This window comes from Vidua macroura, chromosome 1, assembly GCF_024509145.1.
Source record: "Vidua macroura isolate BioBank_ID:100142 chromosome 1, ASM2450914v1, whole genome shotgun sequence".
Taxonomy (NCBI): domain Eukaryota; kingdom Metazoa; phylum Chordata; class Aves; order Passeriformes; family Viduidae; genus Vidua; species Vidua macroura.
The window spans coordinates 47,770,542-47,787,374 of NC_071571.1; the positions used below are offsets into that span (position 1 = coordinate 47,770,542).

General features: G+C 41.9%; 1 protein-coding gene across 3 annotated transcripts in view; it reads right to left on the minus strand.

Annotated features, from left to right (window-relative positions):
• Positions 1 to 14,747, minus strand: part of ELMO1 (engulfment and cell motility 1) — a 303,043-nt gene extending 288,296 nt beyond the window's left edge. Inside the window, exons 1-2 of one of the 3 annotated variants that reach the window (XM_053976921.1) lie at positions 14,667 to 14,747; positions 13,501 to 13,571 (exon numbers count right to left, since the gene is read on the minus strand). The gene's annotated coding sequence lies outside the window, so the exon portion shown is untranslated. Of the gene's footprint in view, positions 1 to 13,500; positions 13,572 to 13,802; positions 13,818 to 14,126; positions 14,256 to 14,666 lie in introns of those variants that run through there. The other 2 variants (XM_053976912.1, XM_053976927.1) reach the window with 2 other exon arrangements.
• Between the last annotated feature and the right edge of the window lie 2,086 nt (positions 14,748 to 16,833).

Sequence of the window (16,833 nt, forward strand, 5' to 3'; positions counted from 1 at the left end):
TTTGTGATTCAACATGGTTCAGTAACTTCTCATGAATGCTAATGTGTTTCAGAGAGATAGAAAGGCTTGTGCAGGTGTGACAGAAACAATTAGTCAGTTATTAGTAAGTGCTGGCTTCACTGGCAGACACACTGTTGGAGCTCCACATTACCTGTAAGCCTGCCAGTAACTCTCCACATGCACCTGATATTTAGAACTTCCAAAGAGGCAGGACAACAAGTAAAATCTGCAAACACTCATTTCTCTCCCCTCATTTTGCTTGCCTTTGTGACAAAATTTGCAGTTAAACACTACATGCTTAAGACAGTGTGGGTCCTCTTCAGGAATAAGTGTATATTTAAGTTTATCCACAATAAACTAATCTACACACTAACTCACTGCATTTCTTCTCCAAGACCTTCTAAAAAGATGCTTATTTCAGAAGTATATCTACATGGATCTACCTATATGGAGCAGCAAACAGCTTTGTTTAAATTTACACTTCACCTTGCTTTAGTGTAACTACTCCCTCCACCAGTAGCTTTACAGCAAGCAATAAAACTTTATTTTCTTTTAGCACTCTGGAGATCCGCTCATTTCTACTGGCCTTGCAACAACATTTAGAGAAAATTTTCAAATGTGTTGCCTACTACCCTGATATCTGGCATCCTTTCCTAAAGCAGAAGACAGAACAGCATGGAGGACTGTTTAATTTTATTTCCTTTCAACTTTTAAGAAAATACGCTAAGATCCTTTCATTACAAATTATGTTCAACGCTTAAAAGGCAACCCTCCAACAGTTACTTAGGAAAAAAAAAAACCAGCATATTCTGAGAGCAACAGTATAATCCAAGCAATTATGCTTCAACAGCAAGCCAGAGGTGTTTACAGCAGCAAAGAAGAGCCTAGCTTTGACTCTGTGCTTCACTACACACCCGAGACACTCAACTGCTCCAGCAAAATGTTCATCCTCACTACAAGATAGACATCACAATTTTTGTAACATAGTGAATCTCTGAAATGAATAACGAATAATTCACTAGTGGCTGAATTTATTAGCTATACAAAATTCTCAGAGTCAAAGGCCAGTGAAATGAGATGAAAACCATTAAGCCAGCAGACTTCAGATTCTTTTGATCAAGAACACAGCCATACGCCTGTGTCCTTTATCCAACCACAGTTCCAATTAAATTTACAGGAACTCAGTTTTTCATCTGGTTTAGTGGCTAATTTCTTAATATTCACTACCACTAAAATAGTAACCATAGACCCCACTGTGCTGTTATACTGCAGGTTTGCACACATGCATGTGGATATAAAAGTCAAATATTTTGATTAAAAGAATGCTTCCTGAGGGCATATTACAATCTATTGTTGTTTAAATAGCAAAAATCTTCATGGGAAGGCTTTCCAAGCTGTTCAGAAAGTAGCTATGGTCAGAAGCGTAGCTGCAGCTGCACAAGATGGGTGCTTCCCACCCCGCTGATCTGACCTGTGCATTTATTTTCTCCATCGTTATCCATACCTGTACTGCAAAAAAGAATATGACCCATATCTGTCTCGGTTTGTGCTGAATTAACAGGAGCAAAAGTTAAGTTCATATTTAATTGTAATTTAATAAGAATCTTTCCTGTCTTCACGCCCACCCACCCACCTTAAAGGACCCAGAATAATCTAGGATTGGCCTTATAAGCTCAGGAGCTTCCTTACTCCCACTTCAGCCTTATGGTAGACAAGCCGTAATGCTGTCTGCCAAGGACTCAAACAGGTTCTGCGACAGCAGACAGAAAGGATGGAGAGGGAAGAAGTAAAAAGAAAAGGAATGAGAAAGCCCAGTGACCATTCTGAAGTAGCAGCCAGTTTGTATGTCCCCTGACCTGTAGGACAATCCAAGGTGCCACTTCGGTTTCACCATTCTCCCCAGAGGATGCAAAGGCTCTTTGCAAACCTGTTACAGTCCTGCCCTGCCACCAGCTAGTGATTCTGCATCCAGCTGGGCAACATATTATATAAAAATGAGCATATGTTAGAGCTGTGGAGGACTGAGGAATGTGCCATTGTGTTCTGCTCTTCTACTCTTTTGTCAGTTAGAAGTGATACAACAGCTCAGACATTCAGCCTTAGTTCCCATATGCCTGACAGACTAAGATCATGTGACTTTGTGTGGGGGAACCCCCCAAAATTATATATCACATAGATTTAAATTACTAAACTGAACCATTGGAGATCACAAATTCCCTCTTTCAGGCTTATCTTGCAAAAAAGACAGGACCTAAATAAACTCAACAATACCTTTCCCTCCTCTTTTGAGGCTGGCTAATGCTTTCCCTGTCCACTTGTTTTATTTCTCTTTTCTCCTCTTTCATTCAACCTTATTCTACCATCATCAAAAAGCTTCAAGGACCCTGAATGTTTTTTCTGCCATTTCTTTGCAATGCCAAGTTCTGCCTTTCACTGCCAGTCTTGGTATCCTCTCCCCCGCTCCACTAGCCCTTCCAAAACTATAATCCATTCTTTTAAGAGCTGCATTTTCTGTTGATAGTGCCAGAGGCCAGGAAGGCTCCTGGCAGTATAGTTCCAACAAAGAGTCTGAAACTGAACAATCTCTAGGGATAAGGAAGTCAAAGACATGGTTTTTAAAATAAGAATAATAATAATAAAAAAAATACGCCTCTGGCATTGGCAGCTTTTAAATCTAAACACATAAAATATCCCTTCCAAAGGGTCAGGTAACGTACAATGCTTTTCATCAGCAATGAATACCTGCTCCTCCTACCTATGTAAAATGCTCTGCAGAATAGAAGTAAAACACATTACATTGGGGATTCATATACCCACAGATGTTAATAACATTCTGGTATTTGTAGTCCATTTCTGCAGAAGCAAATGGCAACACCAAATGCTACAAATTTCTGCTTCCTAATACCAGCCTTGCTCTTCTTCTAACAATTGTTCAAGGCGAGCCATTGACAACTGCAGAATGAAACTAATTTCTGACAGAAATACTTTAAAATAACTACCATGGAAAGACACATTATTTTATGCCAATATCTCAGCAACCCAATCTTTTTGTCTGCAAGGGTAACATCAGGGAAACTGCTGCTTCTCAGACAAAGTTGCTCTACTAACAAAAAATGAGAGAAGCTCCTTCTCTTGGTAAATACTTACTCTGCTTTAGTAGCCTACCAGTGGGAATGAAGCAGATAACTTCTCCCTTGAGGTATCCAGATTATTCTGCAAATAGCAAAAGCCTTTGCAATTATCACGTGTATCACACTCGGCTTTTACTGATTTCCTGAGTTCCTCAATGGGACCAGAAGTAGCTGAAGACCAGTTTTAGACCTTAGAAAGGAAAAAGTAACTCTGCATATTTTAAGTCTGCATCAATTTCTTACACAATTCAAGGAAGGTGCCTTCCTTTCTTTGACCCCATTTTTTTCATTCAAGACTTTAAGCACTGAACTGTGACTATGCGGACTAATTCTCTGCAAAAAGTTGTTACACACTGCTCACAACTGAAGAAGCAATGTTTACAGCACTGTGTAACTGAGATAATTCTCTTTCTTCTACTTCTAAAGGCCAGCCTCTAAAGGTTTAGCACCACGGTACTGACTTACTTTATTTTAGAGAAACTGAGTTATGCCAGCTATTCACAATTATATGGTTAACATTTTTAGTGGAAGTATTATGGCAAGTTATTACCAGCTTTAGTTGTACAAGACCAAAATGACCCCTGCACAGCTTTCTCTATTAAGATAGCAAAAAGCTACAGATTAAGTTTTTCTTTTGAAATAAACAAAACAAACAAACAAACCCCAATCCAAACACATATATAAAAAATCCAAACATTCGGAGTTTTGTTTCAATTTCAAACATAGATATCCCAACACGAAATCAGTATGAATACAAAACAAAAATTTATGGAGAATGTCAAGGGTTAGTATTTTTCATGAAATCATATTGCTACTTCATGGTCTTTTATCTATGGACAACCTTTATTACAGAACAATCTGCTCTAATTCAGAGAGGAAAGAGAGATGGTCCTTCATTCATGAAATCTAGATATTTCCAGAGAGTCTTTATGTACACTCCTTTAAGAGCTCATGCCAGTTGTCCACTAATATTTTAAAACCACCTATGTTCATTTCCTTTGACAAAGTGCCTTCTACACCATTCCTTTTTCTTTGACTTTATCTTCACTAGGCTTTGTGCCTCCATCAGAGTAAAAAATGAAAACAAAAGCAGATTTCTCAAACTGAATTTAACACTTTTTAAACACTTTTTTTGCCTTTAGCATATACTAAGAGTTTGAGAATTTCTACCTACAGTTGATATGTAGGTTTACTCAATAAAAATACTGAACAGTCAAACTTAAATGGAGCTGCCCTGAGCTTTTCCCAGTGTCTGGTGGAAATTCCACTATATAATTCAATAGATTGAACAGTTCAGTTCTGCCTTTATCTGAAAAAAAATTGATTGCAGATCTTTTCTGCCCTGTTTGGCTAAATCATCTCACCAAAGCACTGCAATTACAGCAGGAACTTCATATTACAATCTGGTGCACATTGTCCAATGCTGTCCCTAGGGAAGGCAATTCCAAGCTTTTATTCAGAAATACCTTGTGAATATATCTCTTTGTGTCTACATTCAGCCTACTGTCTACCCTTGTATTTTTAAGTTAAGATGCTCAAAACAACCTCCTAGTTTCCTAACCACTTCAGGTTATTTTTGTCAATACAGAACACAACCTTGCCTTGCTCCCACATGTAACTTCTCCCATAGAACAAGTAAAGATCAAGCGACCACACTGACCAGACTCACCTTTTTCTTCTGGTACCTACAGTAAATTAAGAGATCTTGCTGCAGCTCTCACAAGCTAGCATTTGACTGATTAACTCTTTTTTCCAGTGGTACTATTTTGAAAAAAAAAAAAAAAAAAAAAAAAGGTCCTGGAGTTCAGACTAGATATCTTTAAAGGTCCCTCTCAACCCAAACTGTTCTGTGACCCAGATTAATTTTTAACAAAGATATAAAGGTATTTTTCTCCCAAGGCTTCTCCAAGTCAAGTCTCTTGTCCCATGTAGTGTGCATATGACATGACAACACACACGATGGACCACCACACTGAAAACCCCCAACTCTCTTTCCCCTTTGCTACTACTGATAACACAGTTAATTATGTGTGCAGCTGTAATTATACATCCATAACTAACACTTGTCTATCTTAACACAGAGGAGGCTACTGGAAATAGACTGGGATGAAGACGCTAGAAGATGTAGAAGATGAGCCTTGTCAATTGGCGTTATGCACTTCTTACCAGAATCTGTGCTGTATGGCACACCTGAATTCCCCTCTCCGTCTTTCCTGTTGGAACACTGCTTGCATTGAAACTCTGGTATGCAGCCATCTTGAGGATGCACTCCTTCAGGGCACCAGACTTTATCTGACGCAAAGACCAAAACTACATTCTTCCAATATGAAACCAGTGATTTACAATGTCTCTTCCATCATGTTAAAACTACATAGCTGCACAATGCCATTCCACTACAGTTACATATCTCATAGGTAACTGTAGCAGAAAACATTGGACCTGCCCAGGTACTGTCTAAATTCAAAAGCAAGACATCAGCAGTATGAAAACTGCACTGACTCAGGCTTACCATTTCCAAATTAAATTAAAACTACTGGTTCTCCTAAATGACTCCAAATTGCTAGCCTGAGAGGCTACCTCTCCGTTCAATCCACATCCACAGCTGGGGCTTCTTTGTTACAGAGGAGACAGCTACCCACAGGACATTCTCTAAAGGGGGCCCTCAACTCTGAATTTCAATAGATCAAGAGAAAAAAGCCTCAAGACAGGAAAGCAAGGCTTATCGCCTTAGCCAAGCTTATGAAGACCAATGAACACAGCAAGAACAATTAGTTGGAAACAAAGGACCTATGGGTTGACTTAAGTTTGATTTTCTAGTCTAGTTTGGTGGACTATGTACTGATTTAGGGGAGGGAAGTCCAACTGCTTTTTCCTTTATGCCTTCATTCCTATAATTAGAAAATGTAGCCTATAGGCCAGTATAGTTAGTTTTTTCAATCTTTGTATATTAATTATACAGAATTAATTCAAAGCTAAAAGCTTCTCCATCTCTAGAGTGAAATTAATTTTACAAAATGTAAGCAACTTGGAGCATATAGAATAAACAAAATCTTAAAACCTACTGGTTTAATTTCAATCCACACACCACTGAATTGTGGATGTTTTGATCCCTCTGGCCTATGAGCCAGGAGACCAATGTAAAATCCCAGTATAAACAGCCCATGACAATTTTATTTATGCATTTGTATCAAAATAGAACTCAAATTCCAACTTGGATTTAAAATTATGCAGATTATTTTTTTCCCTTCTCTCTCAGCAGACATTTCTCCTTAATCATAATGGGTCTTCTGAGTCACTTACAGCTGCAGGGGATGAAGTCTTTGCAACCTCTACCTTCCAGAAAATCATCCCAACACAGCATGACATGACCAGCTCTTGTTACCCCAACACACACCCAGACACTCTTCCAACAAGCTAAATTCCTAAGGTAGCTGAAGGAAAAAATAGGCTATTTTTAGCAGGTCAAGAAATAAAACCCCAGACTATTGGATATTTTAAAAAGTTTATGAAAGATGCTGTACATGGATACATTGTAAGGCTAATCCAAGAAATACAGATTGAAATCACCATTTTATACAGAGGGCAGAACAGATGCCCAAGTTTCCACAGTTTGTCCACATATGTCAGAGAAAAAAAGCCAGGACAGAAAAGGCTCAGAGCAACACAGGGCAGTGAGAATATTCTCTTCTTTGAAAATGTCTTTCCACATTTGCGCTCTTACAAAAGTTTCAATTTTAGCTGCAAAATATGAAAATCTTTCCTTTCAAAAAAGACCACATAAACTGACCTAATTCTAACATTAGTTACAATTAAAAAAAAAAAAAAAAAAGAGCAACAAACAAACAAACAACATGGTATTTTTTTTTTTTCAAGGTCTGAATGGATTTTTTTATGCCCTTTCCCTCATTTTCTGGAACTTGCACTAGCTGTCAAATCTTTATTTGTCATAAATACAGTTAAAATTGTATTAAGTGGTCCAAAATGAAAAAGACCTTCTTATTTTGTTTTGTAGACTTTTTGGTTGACTGGCTCCTTTTTGTCCCCCTTTCTCCCTTTTCCTGAGTAGTTACAACCACCACACTAAATGTGTCTTTTGGTGTCCAATGGAATTTCTAACTTGTTCAGATTTTCTGGCCCCTTTTTTTTTTTTTTTTTTTTAGAAAGAGAAGATTAAGCACAACAAGAGAAGTTATGCATATCTATAGAAGAGATTTTAGACCTACATAAAGTAGAACTCAGAATCAGACCCCACATCTAGGCCTGAATTTTGTGAGTTTGATGAGCAGAAGAGATTTCAGCACATGTGTGAAGAGGGACAGTGGGAGGTGGGGTGAAAAGGTTGATAGGAGGAATGTACTTGAACCACAGGGGGTAGAGCTTCAACACAGGAGTCTGCTGGTGCTTGAAGGGAGGAGAAAAAAAAAAAAAAAAAGAAAACTTGGGAGAAGGGGAAAAAAATACAAACACCAATACTCCAACATTTTAACAGCCTAGCGACCAAAGGGGTATACCAGATATCTTTTCCAGAATCCAAGGACAAGTACTTACGTTTAGGAATTTTATTTTTCACTTGGTTTGGCTCAGTGCTACTGAAAAGGTTTGTGCAAAAGTCCATGTGCTGAGCCAACATTTATTAGGCTTCAATTTCCAGCTGAAGCCACAACTGCTGCTATGAAAATTAATGTGGCAATAGTACCAGAAAGCAAAGCAATGGAAAAGACTGCACTGGTATGTAACAAGTACATTCACTGGCACCAGGAGAAAAAAATTATATTATATCAACCTATGTCATAAACATTTGTCTCTTCTCATTATTAGAGAAAAAATATGCAAATCAAATGTATTGTTTGGTCAGAGGGTATTATATGAATAGTTATAAATTCCTCATCACCCAACTTCAGTAGATTACTGCCTGTCCTAAAATATGAAGCAGCAATTTAAAGGGTAACCCCTGCTATTTTCACATCAACAAGATTCAATGAAGAATACTGCAAATTTCCAGTCTAGCCAGACAGAAGGCCTGAACTGCTCACATGAGGTATCTTTGCCAAAACCCATGTATCTCTCAAACTTCTGCTGGACTATATGATAAATGTATGTTGGCTGAAGAGAATGAAAAATGGTCAAGCAATAGTTTTATTCAGCTACAAATTCAAGCAGCAGAACACATGCATGTACTGAGAGTATATGAATAGTTAGTTAAAACAAATCTGTATCTATGGAAGAAAGTGTTAAAACAACCACATTTTGTAGGAGTTACTTGAAACATTGGTTTTGCTAAACTCTTTCTATCACTCCAAAACATAGGAAAAATAGTTTTAACTACATTTAAAAAGTAAAAATCACTCTCCTATTTCCCCAACAGTTATGCATCTCCTATTACTATGTAAAAGAACACGTCACCATCAGAAGGAATACAGATGGGTTTCAAGTCTGCAAGCAAATGCACAAAGTACTTACAGCATGTGCATGGTCACAGGAAAGGACAACTACATACTGAATTTTATGGAAGTTTCCAACAGACTACATCAGGAGACCTGACTCTTCCCATTTTTACTATGAGGCTGACAATGAGCTAGAAGTCAACCACCCCAGAATAGCACCAGTCATCTAATCTCAGACAGCATATATAAAAATCTCAGCTGAAGGAGGTAGGTTGAAGTGCTGACAACATTATTTGAGCCTGTTGTCAAACCCTGCACATCCCTCCTCTTGTATAACTTCAAAATGTTTCATGTATTTGATATGGGTTGTCAACTTCATATATTTTCATTAAGGAAAATAAGGTTCACACAGAGCATTTTGTCCAGGTTCATGCACACTCTCTGATTTCCAAAAAAGCTCTGGCAAATTAGATAATCTTCAGGCAAGCTTTCTCTGCTGTATTAAAGAACAAGAGTTTAATGCCATCACATCTCTAGAATCTGAAGTTCTCCTAGAAGCAGTGACCCATCATCCCTTTCAATTGAAGCAAGCTCAACAAGAAAAAGAGCCAGGTTATTACGTGTACATCCACACAGCTGATAAAGAATTACACCATCCCTGATGACACAATATTTCAGAGACAGATTTACACTTCATATGCCAGCCATAAAGTAGGAATGTACAACAAACCCTTTGAGCTAGAGATTTTAAGAACATAGGAGACGATACACACCTCAGGCCACAGCTTTACTTGGAAATCTTAAATAGAATTATTTATGTGAATAATAACCTAAGGGTTCCCAGGATAAAGAATTTAGGGACTGGGCAAAGACCCTGAAATCATGAGAGCTGGGATAGATAAATACCAAAGAATACGGTACCAAAGTAGAAGTGACAGAGGTGGAGGAAGAAGTTACAAGGAGAGTTTAACTCATAGAAATAAAAATCAGAAGGAAAGCAGAAGCAAAAGAGAAAACACACACAGCCAGGACACAGATATAATTTTGTAATAAACTATTTGGGAATAATCTGTTTTCTTAGTTTCCACCTTCTCACACCTCCCCCCCCCCCCCCCCAGTCCCAGCCTCTTTATTGAAGATGATGTTTCACAAATATTTTAAATCAACTTTATTCCATCTGAAAAGGGAAGTGTTTCCCCTAAGCATTGACTTGTAGTTCCCATTCCCTCCCTTCTGCTAGTGCTAGCTTCTGTGGAGTTTTGCAGTGCTATTTGACTATAAATGAAACACAGCAGAAACAGTAGTAAGAAGACTTATGTCCCCAAAGGTTGTAAGAACAGGTCCTTTATCATTTTTGCATAACATCTCCAGGTAATATACTCAGCTTTCTAGAGAACTCCATAGCCTACTCCCTAGAAATGAAACAAAGTGAGTTAATTTATACATAAACTAAAACACTTTTCTATAGGGGATCCCTACCAGCAGTACCTACAAGTCTTCATTGCAGTGTGGTTTATTGCAGAACAAAAAATGCCTTGTCCCCTAACTTCTTGCAATTAACTTTCCTCTCCTAGCAGCCATTGACAACAAACCTGCTGCAAACAAATCAAATACTCACACTGGAAACCTGCCGTTAGGAAAAATAAATCAATGCATTCTCAAGGGTTTGCAAACAAGCACCATGTGAATCCCTGTTCACCTTGCTCTTGAGTGCAGGCATGTGCTTTACAAAGCCATCTGCCCAGCAGCTTGAGAATTCAGGACCTTACTTACTGATGGGCACCACATATGTGGCACCAGCCACCAAGTGCCTGTCCAGAACACAGAAGTTTTCCTCTGTCAGATCTGAAATGGAGAGAAGAGGAAGCATGCTAACTATCCCCTGGAGCACAGATTTCTCATTAATATTCCTCTTCAATGTTATGATCAGAAAACAGAGGAAGCTAGCAGGAAGGTTATGACATTATCTTCAATCTCTCTTTTGTGTCTCACACTCGCAATAATGAAAGATCACACCACAGAACCAAATTCTTGCAAACAGCTTGATGCAAAAATGCTGAGCGAAAGACAGCTCTGCAAGTTTGTGACTCTTCTTCCATTAATCTCTCTAAAACCATATTCATGAAGCTTATTTGTCACATATATATTACCACCTCTTAGATCAATACTATCAAATCCTTGCCAACATTCTGACTTCTGCCAATTGCTTTTAGTTTCTCTTTCCTTTTCCAGTGCTATATTTGAAGAGAGAGGAGAAAAAAGAAAAGGGAAAAAAAAAAAGGTGACTGACTTGAGTAGAAGAAAAATTATATTCTAAATCCTTTAAACAGTTGCTCTGTTAAATTGACACAAGTTTAACAACGTGTACTTGGCACATTCCTCTTGCCACGAATACAAGAAACTTTAAAAAAAAACCTCACTCAAAGCAGGGAAATCTTTTAAAGATACAGCACATACCTTGCTGAACAGTGGTCTGATAGCTGTTACAAAGCCATTTGTAGATTCAAGTGTTTGAACAACAACAAAGGCAACATAACTGTAAAGGCTTTTTCTTTTTTTGAAATCTTCTTTTTAGTAGAATGATGACTGAATGGGGAGTAAAATCCTACTAGCCCATTTTCACTCAAATTGTACATTCCAGACAGTGCAGAGACACAGCAGAGGAGAAAGTCTACTAGACCCAGGTATAACTGTGCAGAAAAATAGACCAGAAGAGACAACAGTACTTTTGGTTGATTCAAGGGTACATGATGTTTTCTAGCTCCCAGGGTTCCCAAAATCCCATCACCTTCTACAAATGTGGAGAGTTCTTTTAATACAAGGACATGCTGCACATTCACAGCCCAGCATGACAAAGAGAACTCATAAATTTTAAAGAGATTGTTTATTTCAAGGAAACTGACTATCAAGTGACAGCAAAATCTCAGCTCAAGAGGAAAACTGTACTTGATGGCCTCATCTAAGTCCCAGGCAAATCCTTATTTGAGAATCACAGAATTATAAACACTGTGGCTGGCAATATATCAAAATAAAGCAAAACAACAACAACAACAAAAGCTTGTTATTCGAACAGAAGAACACTGCATGTTAGTGTGTAAGTGCGCTGGAAGAGATCTGGGGAAACCTTTTGCTACTAACACTTAAATCTATAGGCATTAGCCACTCGCTCCATCACGTACTGAAGCCATCTAGAGTATCAAAAGAAGAAAGCAACAAGTCTTGCATGTGAACATGGGAGCTCTGCTCCCTGTGTATCAACATGGAAAACATGAGATCATATTCCAACACCACTTTGTAGGCTGGACATTGTCAGAACACTTGTCTGTGAGCCCAAACCTTAAAATCAAAGAGACTTCTACTAGGTAGACAAAAACAAAGAGCGGAAGGAAGGGTGGAGCACCACGTTACTCTTGATCTGTAATTCGCTACCTCGCAGCATTGCTGTCAGGAAGTTCAATGCACAGAGGAGTGTTTCAGCAACAGTTACGCTTTTGCGTACCATAATAAGCTTGGTTTGATGAGAACGAGGGTTCAAAGGCATTAAAAAATAACTCTGTAGGACAACACAGTATGTTGCACCCAAACAGCAGGAATACAGAAGTACTTGCTTTTAAGAGCACCAATGGTCAGGTTATATAATAACAACTGCAGAACTGCAGATACTTTTGGTTACCAAGACTGCTACAATGTAAGCAGGTAAGAGTTTTTACTCTCCCCTCAGCAAAATCTGAACTCTTCACCTAGTCATTTTTTCCTGGCATATGGAGAATATAAGGAAAAATATCAAAATGGTAAGTTTAGAAACCAGTTTTCTTTCCTCTACCCCCTCCCCACCCATCAGCCAATCCTTCATTAGAACAAATCCTCAGACAATAATACTCAAAGCAAAGTTGCAAACTACAGAGAGGCAGGTGTATTGTAGTGCACAGTCAAAGAGATTACAAAGAGAGAGAAAAGAAAGTCAACTACCCCTGTACAACCTTTCCAGTATGAATAGATTGTGATTCAAGTTTGCCTTTGGACGAGTCAATTCACACACTCAGATCCACAGACTGCACTGACAGTATCTTTTACTAATATCCATTTTACATCATCTTCCTGTTTTAATGGTACTAATCTTTCTTTTCTCTGACTAGTGAGTTTTAAAAGCTGCTGCAGTACTTTTAACAGCTTTATGATGTGTGTTAATGGATATTTTGCTAACAGTACACAAGAGGGACTTTTACCAGCAAGCTGTCACCGCTGCTGTTCCTCCTCCCTATCTAGTTACCGGTCATCAGATTAGATCCTTACCACCTACTTATACAGCTAAAAAAAGAAAAAGGGAAAAAAAAAAAAAAAAGTAAAAAAGGTGGGAATCAGGGAAAGAAAACCTTCAAAGAAAGCAAACTTGCAGTTCAAACTGGAAGAACTTCATGTAAATTTCAATGTATTTTCTTTCCTCTGTAATAATCTGCCTAAGCCACTCAATCAAGCAGGAATGACATGGAAAGAATGGGACTAATGTGAACAATGAATGATCCATAAATGTCTACAAGATTATATAACTGAAGATGAGATGGCATGCATGTGTGCATGCATTTGGGGGAAAGGAGGAGAAACAGACAAGGAGAAAGAGGAGGAAACAACATCCCCAGTCATAGATACAGGACTCAGCACAGTTCTTACTCAGTTTCCCTCTCTTCCCAAAAGACAAAGGACAATCAAGCAGCTGAGGGACAAAAGCAAAAGAAAACCTATTTGCTAATGAATACACTTCAAAACATCCCTGGCTGAAATTGCACCATCATGAAACTGCAGCATCATGAAACACAGCTCATAGACAACCATGTTTATACTAAAGCAATTAACACACGGTACATTTCCTGCACTGTTATTATCGTTGGCATTCTCTCTGTGTTTGTTACACATTTTGAGCCTTGGCGGGTTAAGAGATATTCTTATAAAGTTAACAACAAAACGTTGCTGATTTGAAATGTACTCACTGTTATTTTTCAGGAACTCCTATATTTACTTTACACCATTCTCAGGGGAGAGCTGAACAGTTGTATTAGTTCTGCAAGGAAAAGATATTCAAAATAAACTTTACAAAGGCTTTGAGCCAAAAAAACTTCACAAATGTAACTTTTTAGACCCAGTACCCACTTGCTTTACAAGATTGCACACTGTGGCTTTGCATAATTACCACCCACATTTCAGAACAATCATTTCATCTGAAATTCATCAGCGGTTTGATCACTTGTGTGAGCATAAACTTAGGAAAACGAGCACACGCACCCCCTCCCACCCCCTAAGAAGCTCTCGGCTGTCGGGTCGAGGGGGAGGCATGCCCTCGGAGGCGGCGGCTGGGTACCAGCGCCGAGCTCGGGGCTGGCTGCCTGCGGGGATGCACTTGCTTCAAAGTTGAGGCTTCTCCTCCCGAGCGGCGCCCGCGGCGGTGCGGACACTTGCTGCGGCCGCAGTCTCCGCCCGGGCCTGACCCCGCGCATTAACCCCCGCGGGTCCGGCCGCAGCCGCTGCCCCGCACGCCGCCCCCCGCCCCTCGGCCTCCCGCCCCCGCGCAGCGACTCGCCGGTCCCGCCGGATCGGGCGAGGCCCCGCCACCACTCACCCCCCGCGCCCGGAGGTGCGCGGCTCCCGTCCGCTCCCCTCGCCGGCGGCCTCCGGCCACCAGGAGCGGCCGGTGCCGGGCAGGGCTGCCCGGGACACGGGAGGGGGCTGAGGAGAGGACGGAGCAGGAGGAGGTGGTGGCGGAGAAGGAGGTGCCGGCCAAGTGGTGGCGGGGAGAACCGGGAGGCTGTGGCAGCAGCGGCCGGCGGAGAGGGCAGGGCGGCGGGAGGAGCCGCTGTGCGAGGCGAGGCGGGTCGGGCCGGGCCGCCCCCCCGCCGACAGCCGCCGTCCGAGGCCCCGCCGCACTGACAAGCACAGCGCTGCGCTTCCTCTTTCTCGCAGCGACGGCGGCCGCCCCCCGCCCCGCACCTCCCGCCGCGGGGATCGGCTGCGGCGCTCGCCCGGGCAGGTGCGGGGCTCTCCAGCCGCCTGCCCCGTCCCGTTCCTCCTCCCCGGCTGCCCTCCGTGCCTCTCCGCATTCCCCCGCACCGCCCGGCCAGCGCCGCTGCCGCGTCCCCGCGCCGGACCGAGACTCTCCTACCTCCGGCGTGGGCAGCGTCCCCCGCCCCGCCGCACAGCGGGGCCGCTCGGCCGCGGGAGCCGCGCTCCGCTCCGCGCCGCCGCCTCGGTGCGGTGCGCTGGGCTGCCCCCGGCACTATCCCATCCCGGGGCTCGCACAGGCACCCGCCGCTCTCACTTCCTCTTCCTTCCTCCTGCTGGCCGGGCCGCGATGTGCAGCCCCGGGCCGGCCGCCGCCGAGGGGTCCCGCGGATCGGCAGCACCTGCGTGCAGGGGTCGACACCCGCTCCCGCCTCCGCCCGCTGCCGCTCTGCTTCCCCCGCGCTGGGGTGCGGCTGGTGTCCCCCCACCTGCAGCTCCTAAACGAGGGATTTGAGGCAACCGCCTTGCCTTTGGAATAAGCTATTTGTGTTTCGATGCCGCTTCTCTTCCCAGGGAGCCGCCGCCGCTGAGCAGCCCTGCAGCGGGCACGCTGCGGCGCACGTCTGTTCGCCCCCGAAGCGAGCGAGCCTCCGGGGGGAGCCCAGCCCAGCCGGGCCGCTCCGGGCCGGGGTCCCGCCGGGAGGGGGCGGCCGCAGCCCCGCTCCGCACCCGTGCCTGGCTCCGCCGCTGGGTACCAGCTGCTGCCCAGGCCCTGGCGCTTCAGCATCCCCGCGGCCCGCTAGCGCCGGGGAGAGACGAGTGCCGAACTCGTGGCTTTTGCTCGCTGGAAAAGTCAAATATCAGAGCTCTGATTTTGTTCTCCGTCTCCCCGAAAAAAAAAAAAAAAAGTGATCAATAAGCTTTGTTTTATTTTTCTTTAATGCCTTAACCCACAGTTACTGTCTGAACTACACAGGCTATGTGACCCTGCAAACTATCGAATTATATCTTCTAACACTGGATAGTGAGGATGATGTTTGTTTTCTTTATTTTATTTTTTTTTTATAAAGTCCTGTACATTTCACTTTGATAAGAACTGATAGCCACGAAGCCTGGCTGTGGTATGGCAACTTTTATTGTGTGGTGTAACAAAATTTATTTATTGGGAACTATCCCATCATACATGAAGACCAAAACCTGCAGAATTACTGATTCTAATCTTGCATCTAATTATGTACAAGAGGATCTTTATGCAGGGTAATAATTCCCAGTGATTTCCCATAAAACCACTCTTCTGCAACACCCAAGTCCTCAAACCACAATAACACTGTTATGCATCAGCTGATATTTAAGAGGCTCATTGCTCTGAAAGTCCCACAGCCACTTACTAGGATTTTATACCCAGCAGAATTGCTGTGGGCTTTCCAGAAGAGGAAGGAGACTTTGTTCCTTCCTTAGACTGTAATGCACCATGACAGCAATACACCAGATCTAAACACTTTGTGTTAGATCTGAGCAAATACGCCAGTGTGAAGCAATAAATGGCATGACTCACCTGAGTCACAGATGACTGTTTTTATAGGACTAGAGCAGAGATTCCACTAAGTGACAGGGGCTAAGAGTAGACCCCAAAACCATGGAAGCTCCTTTTCATGCACATAGAAACTGCCTGCCCAGTCCCCCCTTCTCTGGCAGCTTTCAGGCAGGTGTGTGGCACAGGTGACAGCAATGAACACTGGCAGAGCCAGGCAGGAAACATCATCATTCTGAATCCTAAAACTTCACCATGGCAGCAATTCCCTTTAATAAAGGAACATTTCTCTAAAGCCATTGAGTTTTAGGACCTCCTCGAGCGCTGAAATTCATGGAGAAGCTGGACTTTGCATAGTGACATGAATATGCTGGTTCCTGTATTAAATGTACATTTTTAATCACATTTTCATGTTGCTTTATTAAGGTAGAACTCCAGCACTGAAAATGTGAGGTCCATATGTAATATATTTCTTATTAAATACACTGAAAACACTTATCAAACCATCTCAAGAATTTCTCACAGATGAAAAAGGTATATTGAAAGAGGGATAATATTAACAGCAAGTAAAGGGTGATTAAGTTTGCATTTGAACAGTTTCCATAGTCCTGAGACTTTTCCCCTGCATTTGTTACATGTATTTTGGTGCTTCACATAGAAACCAGAGTGTTTACAACTTAGAAAAGGGCATTGTAAATATAACATACGGTGTGCAAGAAGGTGTTGTTTATTTCATTTTCCAATATTGGCTCAGACCTGTTTTCCAGCATGGTCACAAGGGAGGTAAACATACAGA